Genomic DNA, 23,595 nt, shown 5'->3' on the forward strand with positions numbered 1-23,595 from the left:
CGCACGGCACAGCGGACACACCAGGAACCGCGGTGTTGGCCGTCGAATGGCGCTAGCTGCGCAGCATTTGTGCACCGCCGCCGTCAGTGTCAGCCAGTTTGCCGTGACATACGGAGCTCCATCGCAGTCTTTAACACTGGTAGCATGCCGCGACAGCGTGAACGTGTACCGTATGTGCAGTTGACGGACTTTGAGCGAGGGCGTATAGTGGGCATGCGGGAGGCCGGGTGGACGTACCGCCGAATTGCTCAACACGTGGGGCGTGAGGTCTCCACAGTACATCGATGTTGTCGCCAGTGGTCGGCGAAAGGTGCACGTGCCCGTCGACCTGGGACCGGACCGCAGCGACGCACGGATGCACGCCAAGACCGTAGGATCCTACGCAGTGCCGTAGGGGACCGCACCGCCACTTCCCAGCAAATTAGGGACACTGTTGCTCCTGGGGTATCGGCGAGGACCACTCGCAACCGTCTCCATGAAGCTGGGCTACGGTCCCGCACACCGTTAGGCCGTCTTCCGCTCACGCCCCAACATCGTGCAGCCCGCCTCCAGTGGTGTCGCGACAGGCGTGAATGGAGCGACGAATGGAGACGTGTCGTCTTCAGCGACGAGAGTCGCTTCTGCCTCAGTGCCAATGATGGTCGTATGCGTGTTTGGCGCCGTGCAGGTGAGCGCCACAATCAGGACTGCATACGACCGAGGCACACAGGGCCAACACCCGGCATCATGGTGTGGGGAGCGATCTCCTACACTGGCCGTACACCTCTGGTGATCGTCGAGGGCACATTGAATAGTGCACGGTACATCCAAACCGTCATCTAACCCATCGTTCTACCATTCCTAGACCGGCAAGGGAACTTGCTGTTCCAACAGGACAATGCACGTCCGCATGTATCCCGTGCCACCCAACGTGCTCTAGAAGGTGTAAGTCAACTACCCTGGCCAGCAAGATCTCCGGATCTGTCTCCCATTGAGCATGTTTGTAACTGGATGAAGCGTCGTCTCACGCGGTTGCACGTCCAGCACGAACGCTGGTCCAACTGAGGCGCCATGTGGAAATGGCATGGCAAGCCGTTCCACAAGACTACATCCAGCATCTCTACGATCGTCTCCATGGGAGAATAGCAGCCTGCATTGCTGCGAAAGGTGGATATACACTGTACTAGTGCCGACATTGTGCATGCTCTGTTGCCTGTGTCTATGTGCCTGTTAGTGTGATCATGTGATGTATCTGACCCCAGGAATGTGTCAATAAGGTTTCCCTTACCTGGGACAATGAATTCACGGTGTTCTTATTTCAATTTCCAGGAGTGTATTTAAAGAACAAAGGAAAACCTGGTAGAAGCTGACCTCGGGAAAGACAAGTTTGGTTCATGGAACATGCAAGGTAATACTGACACTATGACTTATCTTAGAAGATAGGTTAAAGAATAGCAAATCTACGTTAACAGCCTTTTTTGGGCTTTCGGAAAGGTTTTGGAACGTAGACTGGAATATACTCTTTGAAACACTGAAGGTAGCAGCAGTAAAATACAGGGAGCGAAAGGTTATACACAACTTGTAAAGAAACCAGACAATAGTTACACAGCTGGGAAATACATGAAGTGCGTGGAATGCCAGTATGAAACCATTCACTGTGCTGGTAATAGTTCACATGGGTAGAAATCTTGGACATAATAGTTCTGCTGTGTGTGGTGTGGCATAACAATCCAGTATTTAAGTTGTATGGAAAGTTGCACACTGTACAAATGTGGACATTATCAGTAGAGACTGTACTGGAAAATGGCAACAACCCACGTCACCACACTGTGGTGGCAGTTGAATGACACCAAAAGCAACATTTCATAACTATTGAGAAGATTTCTGGAGGGTGAAAACACGTAATGGCAGTACAGTAGAAGTTTGTAAGGTGAAAGATTAAATGAATGTCAATTTCGCACCTTACATGAGAATTTTTATACATTATAACAGGAAGGTGAATATGTTACCTGACATACTTCTACGAAAATAGGCAGATTTGCCTATTAAAATGTGCAGTATGCAATTCAGAGGGATGACACTAAATCGATGAAATTAACACATCGAACCTAAATCCTACATGTCAATGAGCAAGAGGTGAAAGAAGCTGCTGGAGGAAATGTTTCATCTGGGAGCAGAGGCGAGTGGCGACATCACAGGCTAACTACTACGAAGAGCTCTTAAGACGACCCACAGTGTGGGACAACGAACAGGCCAAGTAACTCATCCAGGAGGGCAAGTAGCAGTCCACTGGAGTGGTATGGAAAGAATCTTTAGAAAACTGTGTTGGTGAATTTCCAGGTGGATACAAACAAACAAGTGACACAGTCGATCATGTGAACTGCGTGTGGTACTCTCATGATGTATGCAAGTAACTTTTAGGCGTCTGGAGGGGGCACAAAATAGGCTCACATGAACTAGGAAGGAGTAAAGTGCCGAAATTTTGACGCAGTTTGATGGTAGGCCCTTTGCGACTGGCAGAGATAGTTTCTACAAAATAAAAGGAACGCTCCTATTGGTCAGAAAAAGCCGTGACGTGGAGCACGAAAGGACCCAGGTGGGGGGACAGTTTTGCTACAAGAGACACAACACCGAAAATTTCGTGGACTCTCCTCGGAACCAGCGTCAAATGCAGAAAGGGGCGTATAACGCTCTGTATGACACAGAAGGAATTTTTTGTGAACACTGCGTTCACTTCAGCTGACATTCAGCTAGATATTAGCTGTAATCTTGTTGAGCTCCAACAGCGGAGAAACGAACCAGCCACATAGTTAATAGATCTTGCAAGAACTGAGAGGCCATTGTAATATGCACGCTGCTCCATCCATGCACGTGCATATCGCCATACTTCATGACTAGGGATGAGTGCATGTTTTCTCGTCTAATGAGAAACATAGGAGAGTTTCTGCTGATAAAATCAGCAAAGGTTTTGATTAGCTTTTATAGAACTTTCAGAGGACAAGAGGAGCCATGCAGCTGACAGCTCACCGCAACTAAGGTAAATACCACAAGTAGAGGCCTAAACTTGTTGATTCACCAGCTTGCGTCCACTGTGAACTCGAGCAACCTTGAGCAATCTTTTGCTGAGTCTGTCACAAAAACTAACCATCCTCTGCAGACTTGGTTGTCATCCTAAATAATACCGAACTTAGAACTGGAATCGGATAATTTGTCGTAATATGTAGTACTAAGAACAATTTTGTAAAGAACCTTCTGGTTAAAATTTGATATGATTATGTTTAGAATTATTTCGATTAATCAGGACGAAATGCATCATCTTGGCAACTGTCTTAACATTGTCACGTTACAACCTATGTAAATTTGTGTATTTCTTTGATAATAATCCTGAATTAAAAACAATTTGTGTACAGCTTAAACACCATTATACTCTGTCATAGAATAACGGTCCACTCCTTAGCCCAATCATATATTCTATAGGCGCTAGCGCACTCACGGCGTGTTTATGCTGATGTCTGACGAAAAGGAAAAGGACTGGAGGGTCAGTAGTTGAATATGTACAGGGGATCACAAAAATATGGAATCCACAAAAACATACACATTAACATGACTCATATGGTGTAGCCAAGCAGTTGGCATTCAAAACAACTTCCAGAAGCCATGCTATGGTTAAAACAGGTCCTGTATCGTTTTCAGAGAAATTTTATACTATTCTTCCTGCGAAATAGTGGCTGGTTCAGGTAAGAATAATAGAGGTTGACAGCAGTGACGGACCATTCTCTCCAAAGTAGACCGCAGTGGGTAAAAATATTGAGAGATGGTGAATATGATGGCCAGGGTCGATGTGACAGCTTATTCTTATGCTCCTAAAACCGGACGTGGAAGATGCGAACTTTATGAAAAGGGGTCCTGTCGTCTTGAAACACGACATCACCACTGGGGAACAAGATCTGTTTTATAAAACAGATCTGGTGATCGTCATTATAGACCAAATGATGACGAAACATTTGTGACCATAGACGTAAAGTAAAGCAAATGTATTCTATATGCCGGTCACTTTTTTACATGCGACCACGTTGCAGCTAGTGAAATAATTATTATTCCAGAGGATGGAACTGGTCAACCAAAATGGTCACATAATATTGGCAGTAATGCGACCATGCAGGGCACCCATGGGACCATGGAATATGACGATATGGCTGCCTACATCATCACCGAATTCCCACCATGTTTCACTCTTGGAACTTAAACTCGGCAAGAATTTGGAAACAGTCTGAAACTAGATTTATCTGACAAAACGGCTTTCTTCCTTTGCTCCACATTCCTGGTTATATGGTTTCGGCACCACGTTTTCCTGTTACGTGCATTTACATTTACATCTCACTTCGTGGTGTTTTGGTGCTGACATGGATCGCAAGTGTGACTTTCAGTTCTGCAGTGATTTTTGCAGGTGTTGTACTCTTAATTTTCATCACAATCCTTGTAAGTAGGCTGTGTGGTTTTCTTTTATTGGTAACGCCACGTAGCACTCGGTATGAAGATCACTGGCTGTGCTGTGTGCAGTCTGTGGCTTGTTTGCATTGTTGTCTGCCATTGTAGTGTTGGGCAGCTGAATGTTAACAGCGCGTAGCGTTGCTCAGTTGGAGGTGAGCCGCCAAAAGTGGTGGATGTGGGGAGAGGAATGGCGGAGTTTTGAAATTTGTAAGACTGGATGTCATGAACTGCTATATATATCATGACTTTTGAACACTATCAAGGTAAACACATTGTTTGTTCTCTATCAAAATCTTTCATTTGCTAACTATCCCTATCAGTAGTTAGTGCCTTCCGTAGTTTGAACCTTTTATTTCGCTGGCAGTAGTGGCGCTCGCTGTATTGCAGTAGTTCGAGTAACCAAGATTTTTGTGAGGTAAGCGATTTGTGAAAAGTATAGGTTAATGTTAGTCAAGGCCATTTTTTGTAGGGATTTTTGAAAGTCAGATTGCGTTGCGCTAAAAATATTGTGTGTCAGTTTAAGCACAGTCTTGTACAATTGTTCTAAGGGGACGTTTCATAAGTGTCAAGTTATCCAACTGTGTAATTGTGTCACTGATGTAGTTAAAAAATGTTTGTCTCTCAGTTAAATATTCAGATAGCTGTGTAATTTGTGTGTTAGAGAAATATGGTACCGATGTGTAAAGTTGTATAAGCAAATACCATATTAGCTAGGGCTCCTTGTGCTTGCCATACGCATGGTACACAAAGTAAGCGTGTACCCCCCCTGAGGATTAATGTAATTATACCCTTAGGTGTTATAGATTACAGCAATGGAATGAAATGTTTCACGAAAATCCTGAAAAATAAATCGTTTAACTACAAAATTAATTACTCAAGTGCGTGTCCTGTAGTGTTAAATGTGCGTCTTGCTGTAAAATAATTCTGTAAGCAAAGTTCTGCTGAAGTCAATGTACTTACCTCATCATAAACGAAAGTGAAATGCTTTGCGTATAGATATCGTAGTTATTATGTACCTTACCGTGATCAAGAAAGTACTATAATGTAACGCATTGTTTTGCTACGAAAAAGGCTGTCTCATTGTAGCTATACCACAAAAGTTACTACTAAAACATATTTTACTTTTCAGAATAATACAGAAAAACTGTGCAGATATAAAACAGATACACCGCAAACGCAACAATGTAAATCGTGTTACATATTAGTAGCGTCGTGATATAATCGTGTAGCTATCAAAGAAACCAAATGCTAAGTCATCTTTAATCTCACAGGCTATACTTCAAATAAAGAATGTATTTTCAAGTAAACCAAAATGTTGCATTAAAATCTGATTAGCAGTACCTGTATATGTTCTAAGTATGTAAGCCTTATAGTCGTTACGTAATCGTGCAACTAACAAGCAAGAATGTACACACACAACATTGTGTCGTCTGTTCACTATAACAATGCACTCGTAAATACTGTCTAAATATGTTCCCTAGGTTCTAGACTGGATAGTTAACTTCAAAACATTGTTGCATGTTAACAGTTTCTCAGTGTGACAAATTGTACTAGTATCGTGAAGTGAAAAATTTTATGGCAAAGACTAAGTTAAAAATCAGATTATCTTTCAATAAACGGTTTTACATGTGAAATGTGGTGTAAACCTTTACTCTTCCTAGTACCCAGAGTTTCAACTTCGACGCAATTATCATGTGGTATACGTCGGATTCTGTAAGATCCATTGTAAACTAGAAAGAATTTGTGACTCAAGTGTTTCTTCTTATGTGACAATGAATGAGCTTTAATGAGAACTTTCTGACCAATATATAATTTCTTTGCATTTGTTTTACCGTGTAGTTTTCTCCTTTTGTCTGCTGCAGATTTTATATTTTTAATAGCCAAATCAATTATTTCTTTGTGTCGAAGTTTACGTGTATTCAGGAAAGGTACAAGTTCTCTGATTCTGTTCGGTGGTTCTTCAGTCTTCAGTACAAGAGTAGGTGGTAAAGCAGTGGAGTCATGAGGCATTTCATTCAGCACGTTTTGAAATAAGTGTAAATATATGTCTCAATGCTGATGCTTCATGTGACAATAAAGTCTGCAAAGCTTATTAATTTCTTTCATAATCCGTTCAGACGGGTTACAATGTGGTGAGTACAATGAAATAAAAACAGGTTTGATTTTATTATTCCGAAGCATGCGTGACCAAACAGCAGATCTGAATTGCGGTCTGTTATCTGAAATGACTTGACTAACGTGTCCAACTTCCGTAAGAAATTTTTAACAAAGGCGTTGGATACGGACCGACCAGTGGATTTACGTAACGGTGTGAAAGAAACAAATTTTGAAGTAAGTTCAACAGCGACTAGAACGTACGAAAATCCATTAGATGTTCTGACAAGCGGTCCCAAGAGATCAACAGCAGCAAATTCTTTTAATTTAGGAGGAATGATAGGAAACAACGGAGCACGATGTGAGATAGTAGATGGTTTCGCCTTTTGACACAGTTTACAAATAGATAAGACTCTTCGAATTCTCTTCTCCATATTGTTAAAATAACAAGTCGTTCGAAGAATATGATAACATTTTCGTGGACCAAAATGTGCGTAGCTGAAATGAATGTACCAAATGAGCTTATTAACAAAATTGTCTGGAGTGCAAAGTACCCATAGCTTGTCATCAACAGTACAGCGTTTGAAGAGTATGTTGTTTCTAACCATATAATAATGCCGAATCTGAGTGTGCGGCTTTTCATGCCATTTACTTTTGATGTCTTTCCAAATCGGATCTTTATCTTGTTCATGAGCAATGTCCTTTAAAGATGCGGTGATGAAGTTTTCAAAGGCGACTTTCTGAATGTAAAGAATACTGAAATTTTTCTTGAGGTTGCCTTCTGTGTTACTTTTCTCAAGCCCAGCTGGTGCACGTAACAGTGCGTCCGCAACAATGTTCTCCTTGCCGGGAATGTAGACTATTGTAAAGTGGAATTCTTGCAGAAACGATGCCCAGCGTTTTAACCTGTCATGATTTAATTTTGAAGACATAAGAAATTTTAATGCATTATGATCACTGTATACTGTATATGCTGTATACTGTATGTGCTGTGTTTGTCTCTGATTTTGTTCCATTGTGTCTAACTGTTGCTGTGTTTGTCTCTGGTGTTGTTCCACTGTGTCTAACTTTGGAAGATTTTGTTCCATTGTGTCTAACTTTTGAAGATTTTGTCCCATTTGTTTCTGATTTTGTTCAAGCGTTGTGTCTAACTTTTGTAGCCTGTGTCCCATTTGTTGCATTAACTGTAATAACAGTGCACTGGTGTCTGAAACATGTTTCTTAGTGCTATTCGGCAGTGCATTTGAACCAACAATATTCGTATTTTGAAAAGCAGAAAATGTGTCTTGATTTATTTGAGAAAACGGTGAGGACGCAAAACCTGAAACTACAGTATTTGCAATATTGTGTTCTGTCATTCCCGATTCCTGAGGTGAGCTGTTGCCGACCGATCGATCGATAATGCTTCCCTGTTCACTACCTGTCTCACTGTCAACTTTTTGACACTTTTTGACATTTCGATTCGATGTTATGTAACTCATTAGTTAAATCTTCACGTGTTTGTTCAAGTGAGGTGTCTAACTTTTGAAGCTTTTGTTCCATTGTGTCTAACTTTTGAAGCTTTTGCTGTGTTTGTCTCAGATTTTGTTCCATTGTGTCTAACTTTTGAAGCTTTTGCTGTGTTTGTCTCTGATTTTGTTCCATTGTGTCTAACTTTTGAAGATTTTGCCCCATTTGTTTCTGATTTTGTTCCATTTGTTGCATTAATTGCAATAATAATGTATTAGTGTCTGGAATCTGTTTTTCTATGCTTTTTGGCAGTGCATTTTCACCGACAACATTTACATTTTGACAGGCAGAAAATGTGTCTTGACTCATTTGAGAAAACGGTGAGGACCCATAACCTAAGTCTACAGTATTTGCAACATTGTGTTCTGTCATTTCGGATACCTGAGGCGAGCTGTTGCCGACTGATCGATCGATAATTGTTCCCTGTTCACTACTTGTTTCATTGTCTACACCATTATTTGCCACCCGTTCCATTTCCCTATGCACAAATACCAAATTACTACTTTGAATGTCTGTTAATTCACTACACAGTGGTGCTGATAAGCTACGCTCGTCGTCCCTATTATTTCTCAGTTTACTTTGTAGACTAGTTTTACGGTTTTCACACGCCATTATTGTCACAATATTTCACACGATAACACAGAAAAGCACAATTTGAAGAGCAAAATAAGAAAACACATTAACATAGTACTGAAAATAATATCTCGTTAATTGCAAGCGCAGCTACGAAATACTTGCTGCAAATGTACATGCATGCCACAACTGTTTTACTGTACAACAATGAAAGACTGCAACTACAAAGGAGATTCTCTCTATGATTACGCGCTAGCAATAAACAAAAGCTACACTAATTATATAAACTACAAGAAAAAAACAGAAGATTCCAGTGAGGTATCCTCGGCTAAGGGTCGACATATGAAACGTCCCCTTAGAACAATTGTACAAGACTGTGCTTAAACTGACACACAATATTTTTAGCGCAACGCAGTCTGACTTTCAAAAATCCCTACAAAAGAATGGCCCTGACTAACATTAACCTATACGTTTCACAAATCGCTTACCTCACAAAAATCTTGGTTACTCGAACTACTGCAATACAGCGAGCGCCACTACTGCCAGTGAAATAAAAGGTTCAAACTACGGAAGGCACTAACTACTGATAGGGATAGTTAGCAAATGAAAGATTTTAATAGAGAACAAACAATGTATTTACCTTAATATCATCAAAACTCATAATATATATAGCAGTTCAAGACATCCAGTCTTACAAATTTTAAACTACGCCATTCCTCTCCCCACATCCACCACTGCTGGCGGCTCACCTCCAACTGAGCAACGCTATGCGCTGTTAATATCCAGCTGCCCAACACTACAATGACAGACAACAATGAAAGCCACCCACAGACTGCACAAAGCACAGCCAGTGATCTTCATACAGAGTGCTACGTGGCGTTACCAATAAAAGAAAAAAACCACACAGCCTACTTACATCCTTTTCAATGACCGTCTGTCTCGACCACTCAACACACATTTTTGTCCTCACTCTGATTTAGTGGATGATGTTTTCCAGTTTTCGTTGTGTGGGTCTTGTCAAAGTATCGGTGGCTTTACTAGAGGATACTGCAGGGACCAGCTGGAATCATGTATTAGTGTCTTGCATTATCATTGCACGCTAATATTCGTTAGGCACACACGGACAAACTAATCGCGGTTATTCTCTCTGCTGCATTGGATAAATCCCACTCAATGCTGACAAGCGTGATTTACCGACAGAAAACATAACGTTTATATTAATCATACGGTGGTTTACTTGCATTCACATATATTATATAATTTTATCCGACGTAACAAACAGGCTCACAAGATCTGTAAAGCCAAACAGTATATATACTTCTAGTTTTATGTTTTAAAGCTTTACAACCTTTCAAGCAGCTTCGAAGCCGCAGTCCTGAAGAAAATGAATAACTGAGCAGATGATGTATTTAACATCAAATACACTAAGACACGTTCAGTTTCTTGAATTCATCCTGTTAGAGTGTAAATTCTATTCTCTGGCAATGAATGAATTATTGATAAGTAAAAATGTTAGACAACTGAGAGCAGCTGGGAAACTTATAAGAATGTCACACATACGTGAATATTTGCAAACAACTGTGGTAAAAAATAGTCACCCGATGCAGATAGCTACATACGTAATGATGGAGTTGGTGTACCAGATGGGTTGTGAAGCTAATTAGTGTTCATTTTGCTTTTTATTTTATTGTGGAACAAATGCAGCAAATTCTAATAAGTCAGGCTAATTAAAGTAATGCATGTGAGTATGGCGTTTCAAATCAATAAAATTGAAGAATTAGGTGTATCAGCTGTGGGAATGTAACCAAAGCACATCGGAATTGACTCCATTTCACGTGATTTAATCATATTTAACCACGGCCATACTGAGGGCAGTCACCCATAACACTTAACTGTGAAGTACTTAAAGCCAAATAAAGTATTTCGAGCTATCATATGCTCGTCCTATTTACAATCATCTCAGGGTTGGTTTCCTGACTATTACTTGTTACCGACTTTGAGACAAACATAACACCGAGAGATGGGGTTTTTCTGGGGCCCTTTAGTACTTCTCATTATCAGGTGCTGTGTGAATGGAGTGTAGGTGTCAAGTGACTCCTACTTTCCTTGGGTGACAACTTGACCGGAAAACTTGGAAAATCAAGAAATCAAAGATAAAAAAGCAGGGAAATCTCAGGTAATTCTGAAAGACTCAGTGTATTCTGAGAGACTCTAGAGAGAGCCAACTGTTCGTTGATGGGGGTAAAACATTTTCTTACAAATAACTCTGAGACTCCGCTTCGCAAACAATCGGTATAGGTGTCACTAAGGGAAACTGAAGAAGTGCTTTGAAGTGCTGAAAGGCGTGTTGCTCGATGCATTTTGAATCTGGTGACCGTTGCAGACAGCGCTGGAATAGTGGAAGTAGTCGCAACTGCGGAATCCAGCAAACACGCGAGGAGCAGCAGCAGTCATTGTTTATACACAAGATGTTGTTTAGTTTTTGTTCTCACGTGCTTCTGCAAAGAACTGAGTTGTATTCGTATATTTCACTGTCTTGACTACTGTATACTGAATTATTCTGTTTTAGCGTAAATTTCATTGCGTTTGCATTCTATTAGCTGACTTTGGAGTGAAGCAAAAATTAGAAGTAGTGTAGCAGTAGTGCGTAAACAGCATCCAGAAAGTTTTTAGTTTATTGTTATATTCCTTATGGTACATACGAGCATTGGTTAAAGATGAAGACGGACTGCACCAACTGTGTACAGATATATGGGGAACTGGATGCGGTCTGTAAACAGCTGGAAGCTGTGTTGGCCACAGTCGACAGGCTTAAGGTTGCTGCCCTGAACTACTGCGGTGGCTTTGGCGCATATGAGACTTATACTTTGACACCTATAGTGCCTACAGCGTCGCCTGGGATTCCCGATGTCCCAGTGCCTGCAAGCTCGCTCGTCCTGGCTAGTCGACAACCACTTGACGCGGAATGGGAAAGAGTGGTGGAATCCCGAATCTCTGGGCGGACGCGAAAGCGGGTACTGGCTGCACAGCTGTCCACTTGCAAACAAGTTTAAGGTATCGTTCTCTGCTGAACGTATGTCTGTGCCAGAACAACAGCAGCTTCTTGAAAGTTCCGCTCAAGCTCAGAGGGTGGGACTGCTTGACGCTGGGAGCTCCCACGTTAGACTGATGATGGACCGGGCTGATCGGTAAGGAAGGTCAGTGTCCGCTCTCTTTGTTTGCTGGAGGGTTTGCGTCCGAGATGTGGAGGATGCTCTGCCAAGTAGCGTTTGAGCGCACTGGGTGTATGCGGCTACGTATTGTGGCTCGTGTCGTCCATGTTGCCTGTTGACTGGATCGAGAAGCCGTCCTCTCTTCCTAAAGGAGGTTGGCTGCTTTGATGAAGACAACTAGCTTCGTGCGTGGGGTAGAAGATGAATTAGTGCTTTGCAACATCGTTCGGGAAACCATCGCAGTCATCTGGTTTGGAGCCAATTGGAAGGCTTAAACCAGAGGCTTTGATGATTGTTATACGATCTCCACTGCCGATTCTTTGACCTCCACTATCGGGTAGAGAATTGTAGGATCCTCCCTCCCCCTATAATATACCATCTACATCTGCATTCATACTCCGCAAGCCACCTGACGGTATGTGGCGGAGGGTACTTTGAGTACCTCTATCGCTTCTCCCTTCTATTCCAGCCTCGTATTGTTCGTGAAAAGAAAGATTGTCGGTATGCTTTTGTGTGGGCTCTAATATCTCTGACTTTATCCTCATGGTCTCTTCGCGAGATATACGTAGGAGGGAGCAATATACTGCTTGAAAAAATGTTCAAATGTGTCTGAAATCTTATGGGACATAACTGCTAAGGTCATCAGTCCCTAAGCTTACACACTACTTAATCTAAATTATCCTAAGGACAAACACATACACCCTTGCCCGACGGAGGATTCGAACCTCCGCCGGGACCAGCCACACAGTCCATGACTGCGGCGTCCTTGACCGCTCGGCTAAACCCGCGCGGCATTCTGCTTGACTCTTCGGTGAAGGTATGTTCTCGAAACGTCAACAAAAGCCCGTACCGAGCTACTGAGCGTCTCTCCTGCAGAGTCTTCCACTGGATTTTACCTACCATCTCCAAAACGCTTTCGCGATTACTAAATGATCCTGTAACGAAGCGCGCTGCTCTCCGTTGGATCTTCTCTATCTCTTCTATCAACACTATCTGGCACGGATCCCACACTGGTGAGCAATATTCAAGCAAGTGTACTGTAACCTACTTCCTTTGTTTTCGGTTTGCATTTCCTTAGGATTTTTCCAATGAATCTCAGGCGTGTAATACTCACAGGAAATGGCTGCTAGAGTAGATGAATTTGTGGGGCGTGTACATGTTAATCTACAAGGATAGAGGAATCCCTTCAGAGGTCCATTGACATACGTTCTGATTTCATAAAGGGAATAATACTATCCCGATTAATTATAGAGAGTAACATTTGTCATGGCAGATGGGGAAAGTCAATGTCAAAATGGTTCAGATGGTTCTATGCCCTATGGGACTTAACATCTGAGGTCATCAGATCCCTAGATTTAGAACTACTTAAACCTAACTAACCTAAGGACACCACACACCTCCATGCCCGAGACAGGATTCGAACCTACGACCGCAGCAGGCGCGCGGTTCCGGACTGAACTGCCTAGAACCGCTCGTCCGCAGCAGCCGGCTGTTAATAGGGTATTAGCTAACTGCAAGAGCGTCTATGGAAAAGTCACAGAGAGAACAATTCCCATTTCATGCTGAGGACAGAAAGCTCACTGAAGCCAGATTTAAACAGCAATGAATTTCTATTGGAATGTAGGCTATGTCGCGAAGATAGACTGAACGCCAGTAATGGTGGCGTGTTTATACAGTGTGAATGTTAATAAAAACCGGCAAACTACATGGAAGACTTCCTGACAGGAAATGGAGGCAAAATGGCCCAATAAACTTGTGTCTGGAAAGCATCGTTGCTACAGTACATGGTGCTGACAATGTTCCTTGTGTGTTGCAGGCTGCTTCAGTGACGCAGCGTAGTGTAAGCAGCAGAATGGTCTGGTATTCATGTCGGCAAAGTGTCGAGATGGTGTTTGTCTACGGCCAAGCAGACGGAAAAGGTCGAGAGGTAGCACAGCTACACCAAAACAAGTACATTCACAGACATAAAACACATCACACAACATTTCAAGCCCTTTGTACATCTGTGTGATCACGGGTCCTTTCAGACAGACGAGAGTGCAGGGAGGCGGCGAACTGTGCGTACACCAGATTTGGAAGACCGGGTTCTACAGGATATCGGGACCAACCCTAGCGCTTGTTCCAGACAAGTAGTGTAAGCCAAAGTACTGTTATGTTTCTCCTGCATGACAGCCGCTACTATACGTATCACCTGCAACGAGTGCAAGGATTATCTGCTGCGGATTCCCCTCTACGGGAAGGATGTTGTCGATGGTTTCTGCACCAGACCATCACAGTTTTGGGATTTCGGTCATCGGCCCTCTTTACAAACGAATCAACGTTTACCAGAACTGGCGTCATCATTCTGCATAATCGTCATTTGCAGGCTACAGACTACCATCGGGGAATGGTTGAAGTGTCTCATTAACATAGGTTCGTCATCAGTGTGTGGGCAGGAATTCTCAGCGGCCACATATATGGACTGGTTGTTATTCCACATCGCCTCGACGCAGGGACGGACTTGTACTTCCTGCGGAATACTTTGCCTGGTCCGTTTGAGAACGTGCTTTTGGAAATACGACAGGTGATATGGTTTCTTGCATGACGGAGCACCACCTCACTTCTGCATTAAGCTCATCGATACCTCAACGTCATCTTCCCCGGACGTTGGACAGGACGCGGAGGCCTCGTAGCATGGAGCGATAGATCACCGGACTTATATCCCCTGGATTTTTTACCTCTGGAGGCATCTGAAAAGCGTTGTGTGTGGTGAACCAGTTCCTGATGTCCAAATCCGTCAATAACGTGTTAACGACGCATGTCGCGCTATTCAGAGAGAGACCGTGCTTGCGGGGCTTAATTAATATAGAATGCTAATAATTTTAATTGTTGTCGATGTTTGTGCGGTTAAGCAATCTCGTAACCGGTTGGCCCTGAATAATTAGTACGCAATCTGACTGCAGAGAATAACAACAAAGAATGAAAGGAAATTTCCGTTAACACAATTAATTAATTAAGTCCCCAGCTACGAAACAAGAAAGCATAAGTGTAACTGTTCTGTGTGTGGAAGTGTGATTCAACGTACACATCTGACACGGTTCTTCCTCAATACGACAAGATGCTTTCAACGCCATGTACAATAAAGTAATAAAAAGAAACAGATATACTTTGATTGCACATAAAAACCAGAATTACACTCTAATACATGAACACAAGCCAGATGCTTTGTTGACTGAACCTGTGAGCAAGAGGCATTGTTATTTAGGAAATTTTGAATACAACATGTTTTTCTATTACCTCATATATATTGACGAAAAATACACTCTGATCATTACAACATCCCCAATCGAACAGCATCGGCTGTCTAGCCCATCAGAACAACTGCACACGACATGCTCACAACTAGTACAGCAACTACGGCTACCTCAGAACTGCAACTGCCCACAGCAACTTCTCAGCTGCAACTGCCAGTGGAGGCGGCTGAATAATAATACTCTTTGGCGCAATCTCTGGCGCTGTGACTCAGTGTAGCCACCTTTCATATTCCGCTCCTCCACGGGCTAGAATTTGATGGTATTTCTGCCAGCATTGGTGGTGAAAATACCACCAAATTCGTCCAAAAAATACAGACAACAATTAAAAAGTAATATTAATAAGCAAATATCACATAACTAAATAAATTTTGGCTTTGCACTGACCCTTCAATAACCAAATATATAAAATACAGTAAGGAATACAAATGCATGCAGACATATGATTTTACATAATAGTTTACACTAGTATCATGTGGTTAAACAATTCAATCATTAGCGTCAGCAATGACGAACAGGTGCAGGTAAGAGTCTCATAACATTTCATAAACAGTAAACACACAAAAAATCAGTTTATACAAATATTCACATAAAATCCTTTCAATAGTTCAATAAACAAGTAGGATTCCTCAGAGTAGTTGACAGTTCCAACAGTATCACCCAGCAATGGTCAACAGGTGCAAATAGCAGTCTCACAACGTTTCATCAGCAGTATTTAAACAGCTCCAACAGTGGCACCCAAAAATGGCGAGCAGGTGCAGACACCAACAAGTGACATTATCTCAGTAGAAGCAGTTCCATCAGTAGCACCCAGCAATGTTGAGCAGGTGCAGACAGCAGCAAGTGACATCATTTCCGTAGAAGCAGTTCCATCAGTGGCACCCAGCAATGTTGAACAGGTGCACATAACAGTCCATAATACTCACTATCACTAATTAGACAGTTCATCAGAGTTCATCAGCAGAAATTAACATTACCAAGTGGCACCCATCAATGTTGACCAGTGCAAGCACGAACAACAGTTTGAATGCACACACAATTGCTTTTACAAAATTATTATCAATGCTCTTACACTATACATAGAAATTATAATAAACACCCAAATGATATCAGATAATTGTAACTTTATCTATCACTAAAACACAAATGTCAGTAAACCTATTATATTTATGGGTGTCAGTGCAAGCCACAACAACCAATTAAAATAATATTTAGGAGATAGGTAGGTACCAATTATTTGGGATTAGGAAAGGAGGACACACTCACTCATCTTTCATCCACATTTAAGTACTACTGTGTAACTGAATAGTGTTAACTGTCTAAATGCAATTCTGTCAAAATTTGATGTTCAGCACGTGTATCAAGTAGTAGTGGTACAGAGTATAACAGTCAATAATAGTTAGTCAACGTCATAGTCATCATGTCAAGACCAATGTTTGCCAAGCCAACTTTTTCTAAACAACTGTCAGTGTGCCATGATATTCAAACACTTCCTTTCTCCAAAAAAAAAAAAAAAGTATATACTGCTTATTGATTTAACAATGTGTGTGTAGATAATCTTCTAGTGTTCTAGTCTGCCATCTTCATCCTCCTTGTTCCATATAAACCAACAAAAAAATAAATGTTCCTCACTTACTTTACCTCTTATCCACCAAAACTCCAATAATCATCAGCATCACATAATCTTAATACTTCAATAATACCTCTTACGTCGATACATATAAACCTTATCATCAATACCATTTACCTTACCTCTTGTCCACCAGAACTCCAATAATCATCAACTTCACACAATCTCAATACCTCAATAACACCTCTTTAATACATCGATACATATGAACCTTATCGACAATATCATTTCACTTCCATAACAACTCTTTCTATAGTCAGTCTCCTCGAACAAGTACAGATAAAATCCTAGTGCAAACTTCAATTCATCATCCCATACAATCCAAAGACATAATGTTCACACTCAGTCTCTGTGCAATCCATCTGACCCAAATCTTCTACTCATTATGAATTATAAAATACATTTTGCTTACCTTGTCCATCAGTAAATAAAAGAAAGGCATACATGACCTCTAACAGCCTTTAGTTTGAATAACTTTCAGTAAGTAAGTACGAGTACGGAGGGTGAATGATCGTAATATTTCACAGTATGTACACCACTTCACGGATCAGGGCAAAACAGAAGCAAACATGTGGAGTATTTCTTGCAAGTGTCACTTGCTATTTCAATTGTTCAAGAAGAATGCAGTGTAATAACTGTCAATTGTCTAAACCTAGTGTTGGTATGTCATGTCGTTAGCTTCCTTCCTATTAGCTTAAATTTATACAGCTTCCATAAAACCTCCAGCTCATGTGACTTCATTGAAGTTTCTTGTACCAACGCCGTTCGTAGAATTATAGCAGTTCATTTTCTTATCTTAAAATATAAGGCACTGATGTATCAGTAGAGAACAGAATGTTAACAAGTGGATGTAGCACAATCCCTATAACGAGGCTCTGCCAAGCGAACAATTTATAATGAATACCATAGTGTGGCCTAAACTCCATGTTCGTACACCGTACATCAGCATTTCTATATACCAAATTAAAGAATAAAAAAAATGGCTCTGAGCACTATGGGACTTAAAATCTATGGTCATCAGTCCATTAGAACTTAGAACTACTTAAACCTAACTAACCTAAGGACATCACACAATACCCAGCCATCACGAGGCAGAGAAAATCCCTGACCCCGCCGGGAAGCGAGAACGCTACCGCACGACCACGACATGCGGGCAAACTAAAGAATAGTTGTGACAACAAAGCAGAAATGTGTAAATATGCAATCCATACGCAATGCAGCAAATATATATCTCACATAATAAACAGGTCATTAGCATCATATCAGCATAAGCAAATAAATGTTCATATGTAATCTTAATAAGTAAACATGGAGGCACAAGCAGATAAATCACAAAGTATAACTTACATACATAACCTTATCAGCACGACTAATCAGGTGACAATTCTAATTTAAATAAATAAGCACAGCAGCCACATAATAAAAAAACGTGACATCAGTGAAAAACCAGTGCAGCCAAGCGATGCATAATATACATAAGTAACAACCCCGTTCATTAATCAATCATTGTCAATATCAGTTAACACGAAGTATGAATCACGTAATCGCCAGCAGCAAATTACGTCTAAAGTACGTACCTAAGTGGAAATATGGTACCTGAAAAATAAACTCAATTAATAGTTACCTTTTTAGTTTATTACTTTCTTCTTCGAAATTGAGTTCTTCCTGAAATTTTCTCGATAGCAAGTCCTCTTAACGTCGGACACACACAGAATTTACCTGAAGTTCTTAAATATTTTATACAACCGTATCCTGAAAAATACTGAACGTTAATAACACAATTCATCAAGTCACTATAGCTTTATACTGAATTTATTCGGAGAAATTAGACTGTGTATTTGTTTACGGCTGTCAGTGCATTCACACTGAGCGCTCGATCAGCTGTAGGTACGCGTGACGTAGGAAGTAATTGTTTGCGGTCAACGACTGCCTTGTGCGGCGAGCAGACTTGACTGTTGCTTTGAGTGTGTGCCGCCGCCGGAACAAAGCGTGGTATCCTTGTACTCTCCGTGTGTTTACGTATGACTGTTAGTTTCTCAAAAGTATGTCATTCCACAAAAATTTTAACGTACGATATATGATGTATTCCCTTAGAGCGCCGTGATTTAAGAGTTTCTACTTCGACAGTGTTATCATGAATAATTTTGCGAACCCTGTATGCACCGTTATAAAGCAGAAAAAATTTGCGGCACAAGCCTTTTCCTTTGTGAGACAAACGATGAGACTTAATTAGCACCTTTTGACCAGCTGACAAGATTTTTAAACAACCAGGGCGTTTAGCTGATTTCTCTCTTCTAGCAGCCGCAGATGCAGTATTTTGAAGAGACAGATTGACAACTTCAGAATGCCGCAGTTTCCGTGTAGGCGGAGAAGGAACTATTTCAGAAATGCGATTTGTCGGTGCTATATTTTTTAATATCAACATAGGCGGAAAAGAAGTTGAATCATTAGTGAGTTCATTCAGAATGTTTTGAAAAATATGAAAATCCCACGTTCTGTGATTCTGATGACAATAAAGACGAAACAATTTATTGATTTCCTTCATCCATCTCTCTGAAGCGTTAGATTGAGGGTGAAAAAGTGAAATGAAAATTGGTTTAATCTTACGACGCCGTAGAGTACGAAGCCAAATTTTAGAGCGAAACTGTGATCAATTATCTGATTTAACCTTATCAACATGACCCACTTCTTTAAGAAAATGTTTGGTGAAAGCATTAGATACTGAACGAGCTGTTGCTTTGCGTAAAGGTGTATAACACACATGTTTTGATGTCAATTCCACTGCTACCAAAATGTACGCAAAACCATTAGTAGAACGAACCACTGGACCGAACAAATCGACTGCAGCCATCTCCTTTAATAGTGATAGGAAACAACGGTGCTCTGTGAGAAATAGTTGGCGTCTTATCCTTCTGACGTAATTTGCATTTGGCAAGAACAGATCGAATACGTTTTTCCATATTACTGAAGTAGCAATTTTCTCGTAATTTATGAAAGCATTTTCTGGGACCAAAGTGTGCATAACTGAAATGTGTATACCAAATCAATTTATTAACCCACTCATCAGGAATGCAAACTAACCAAACAGAGTTGTCGACCGATTTTCGTTTAAAAAGAATATCATTGCGAACTAAATAATACTGTCTAATCGCAACGCTTTCCTTCCTCCTCCACTTCTCCTTAATGTCCTTCCAGATTGGATCCTTTGTTTGCTCCTTAGCGATGTCCTGGAGCGTAGACAAAATAAAATTTTCAAACGCAACACCTTGAATATACATCAAACAATAATTGTTTTCTTTGCAGTCCTCCTCAGCACTTTGTTTCAAACCCATAGGTGCACGTGATAAAGCATCCGCAATAATATTTGAAGAACCCTGTATGTAAACAATACTAAAATCAAATTCCTGTAGATACAGCGCCCATCGTGAGAATCTGCCATGAGTTAATTTTGTTGACATAAGAAATTCCAGAGCTCGATTATCGGTGTAAACCTTAGTATGTCTGCCATACAAAAAGATGCGAAATTTTGTGAAAGCCCAAACAACAGCCAAGGCTTCAAGTTACGTAATCGAATAATTCTTTTCTGATTTAGAGAGAACACGACTTCCAAATGCAACAGTTTTCTGTACTACAAAGCCGTTTTCTTCTATCTCTTGAAACAAGTGTGCACCTAGGCGTTTGTATGATGAGTCCGTCGCCAAACAAAAATCTTTAGATAAATCCGGATGTGAAAGAAGTGGAGCAGCAACTAAAGCATCACGAAGTTGTTCAAATTCTGATTGAGCTTCCTCATCCCAACACCAATTAGAATTCTTTCCAGATAGTTGACATAAACGAGATGTGGCCAAATCGTCCAATCTAACAAAGCGTCTAAGAAAATTACAAACACCAAGGAAACTACGAACATCACGTTTTGTATTAGGAACAGCATAATTACGAATAGCGTCTAGTTTCTCTGGATTAGGATGAATACCTTCTGTAGAAATAATATGACCAAGAAATTTCACCTGAGAACGACGAAATTCAGATGTTTCCAAGTTCACTGTAATGCCAACTCTTGCAAAAATACGTAATAATGAATCCAAAATTCTGTTGTTCTCACTCCAAGAACGTTTAGCAATAAGAATATCGTCAACATATGAAGTAATATTGTCACGAAGAGAAACAGGTAACATTTCGTTTAAACTACGAATGAATGCCGCTGAAGATACAGTAAGTCCAAAAGGTAATTTCCGAAATCACTTTTGAGTAAAATAGTCATATCCGGGTATTCTTTACCGACTCTCTAGATAGATTGACAGTTGAAGAGCTGTTTTGATGGATACAAAGAATAGCAAAAGAGTAGGCAGGAGTGCAGAAAACTAAAAGGGAAATAGCACCATTACAGCTCGGGGCCCTATGCACGCTACGGCACATATTCACTTAGTGTAGCGAATCCCCTGAGGACTTAAATAGCCGCACATAAATTCCAGTTTGTGACTTAGTGGCCAATTTGGTGGAAGTGCGTACATAAATTGATCTAACCATGAACATGGATGTATGTCATTCTTAGAATTGCGAAAGATCTTAAATTTTCGAACAGTTAAGAAGTGTTTATAGCCAAGGATTTCGCCTCGTGGCGACAAAAACCTAACGCGTCTGTCCCCGTCCCAATGTGGATTATTGTCAAGTTCGCGCGGCTGGCGCTCTCTTGTTGCTTCTCGTAAATGAAATAAATTATTTTCTTAAAATCCCTCTGCCATCTGTGATTCTAAATTTCTTCTGCAGTCTTTTCCTACGATTTCGCTTTCAATTTGTTTGGCTTGCTTTCGTAACGCCTCAAATTCCCTTTTAACGCGTTCATTAAATTTTCCCTGATTTTCAACATGTTTATTTATGTTCTGGTACTCTTCGGTTTCTGCAAATGGCAATGGAGCTGTATCGTCTGAATCTCTGTCCCCATTTAAACTAAGACTTGTCAATTTATCTGAAATCTCCTCAACTCGTTCCGATAAGTCACCTATTTTTTCTTTCTGTTTATTTACGTCTTCCGTAAGTGTCGTGACTCGGGTTTCAGCATTGACACATTTAGTAGTTAACAGTTCATACTGTTGTGTTAGGTTATTTATTCTGTCATTTGGTACCGATTCTTCGATTCTTTCAAATATTTCTTCCTTATCGTGTGCGCGTTGTAAATTCAACTCTGAAAATTTTTGTACTATCACGCGATCTCTTTCTTCCTGTTCTCTATCCTGTTCCTTTTGTCTGATTTGTATTGAAATTAATCTATTATTGTGAGCATTCAAAATCGGTTGTACTTCTTCTCTAATTTATTTCTTTAATTCATCTTTCATGTTTTTAAAACATGTCCCTATTCGTGAGTCTAACCGTGTTTCCATTGTTCCCAATTCAGTTTTAATTGCTCCTATTTGTGAGTCTAACCGTGATCGCAAATTTAATATTGCACTCATCAACTGCTCCATACTAACTGGTTCGAAATTCTTTACGCCCCTAACATTTCCCGCAAAACCAACTTCCTTCGTCACAGCTGTAAAGCTATCTGTGTTCGATACTGTTCCAGAATCTTCTGTCGTTAATATCTAATTCTGAAAATTTTTTGATTGTGAAGAATTTTGAACTGGTTCCTGACTATTTTCCCGACTTATTAAATTGTTTTCTACTTCATTATTCATCATACTGTTCTCATATGTTGGCGAGTTCGCCATGCTAACAATTTCGTCATTCTCGCTATCCAACACTTTTGCCTTTTTCATCGATCGCGTAATCATTTACAAAACATACAAAACTCGTCACAATACGAAAATTACACAGAATATAACACTATCACCAACAATACCATTCACACGAAATGCTTCCAGACAAACACGCCTAACGAACAATTAAAATCTTCATAGTTGCACAAAATTGTCAAACCCGAACACAAGACATCAAAAATTAAATTCTGCCAAAATACAATTAAAATAATGGCAAGACAACTAAAATGTTCAATTACCAAATCTACACATGCAATTTAGACTACAATTACTAAACTACAAATTACTACAACAATCCTACTGTCTGCTATTTTTACTATCAAAAGAATTCCTAGGGACGATCCGAAGCAGCGGTCGCCACGTGCATGGGGGCTTAATTAATAGAGAATGCTAATAATTTTAATTTTTGTCGCTGTTTGTGCGGTTACGCAGTCTCTTAACCGGTTGGCCCTGAATAATATTAGTACGCAATCTGACTGCAGAGAATAACAACAAAAAATGAAAGGAAATTTCCGTTAACACAATTAATTAATTAAGTCCCCAGCTACGAAACAAGAAAGCATAAGTGTAACTCCCTCTCGGCTCTGAGCACTATGGGACTTAACAGCTGTGGTCATCAGTCCCGTAGAACTAACCTAAGGACATCACACACGTCCATGCACGAGGCAGGATTCGAACCTGCGACCGTATAAGTGTAACTGTTCTGTGTGTGGAAGTGTGATTCAACGTACACATCTGGCACGGTTGTTCCTCAATACGACAAGATGCTTTAAACGCCATTTACAATAAAGTAATTAAAAAAAACAGAAATACTTTGATTGCACATAGAAACCAGAATTACACTCTAATACATGAACACAAGCCAGATGCTTTGCTGACTGAACCTGTGAGCAAGAGGCATTGTTATTTTGGAAATTTTGAATACAACATGTTTTTCTATTACCTCATATATATTGACAAAAAATACACTCTGATCATTACAACATCCCCAATCGAACAGCATCGGCTGTCTAGCCCATCAGAACAACTGCACACGACATGCTCACAGCTAGTACAGCAACTAC

This window comes from Schistocerca gregaria, chromosome 3, assembly GCF_023897955.1.
Source record: "Schistocerca gregaria isolate iqSchGreg1 chromosome 3, iqSchGreg1.2, whole genome shotgun sequence".
Classification (NCBI taxonomy): domain Eukaryota; kingdom Metazoa; phylum Arthropoda; class Insecta; order Orthoptera; family Acrididae; genus Schistocerca; species Schistocerca gregaria.